Below are 676 nucleotides of genomic sequence, written 5' to 3'. Positions count from 1 at the left end.
AATAGGGAAGGGATTAGAAAAAAAAAAGGAGTTCACTATGTGTCTTAGTCAGTTTGAACTGCTAAAACAAAAATACCATACACTGGGTGACTTAAATAACAAACATTTATTTCTTACAGTCCTGGAAGCTTGGAACATCCAAGATCTGGTACTTGGTGAGATCACTTTTCTTGGTTTGCAGATGGCCATTTCTCATTGTATCCTCACATGGTGGAGAACAGAGAGAACAGACTCTCCTATTTCTTCTTATAACAGCACCAATCCCATTCATGAGGGCTCCACCCTCATGACCAAATTACTTTTCACCATCCCCTGCCCACCCGCTAACACTATCACATTGGGAATTAGGATGTCAACATAGGAATTTTGAGGAAACACAAACATTCAGTCCGTAATACTATGTGATTCAAATGTAGAACAGCATCAGATACCAACATCCTGATGCATCTGCACCAACGGTGAAATTAAGCCTTGTGCTGATCTGATTCCAGAACTTTTCTAAGAGTTGGCTTTGAAGAGTCAAAATTATCCTCTGAATTTTGGATTGGGATATCTCACATACTAGCCTTTTCATTTTTATTTCTTTATTTTTTTTATTATGGTGACATTAGTTAACGAAGTCCAGCAAATTTCTGGTGCACGATTTAGCAGTAAGGTGTGTATGTATGTGTGTGTG

The sequence above is a fragment of the Pteropus medius genome, unplaced genomic scaffold (genome assembly GCF_902729225.1).
Source record: "Pteropus medius unplaced genomic scaffold, Ma_sr-lr_union100, whole genome shotgun sequence".
NCBI classification, from domain to species: domain Eukaryota; kingdom Metazoa; phylum Chordata; class Mammalia; order Chiroptera; family Pteropodidae; genus Pteropus; species Pteropus medius.
The sequence above is the reverse complement of the archived record's forward strand: the minus strand, read 5'-3'. Positions refer to the sequence as shown.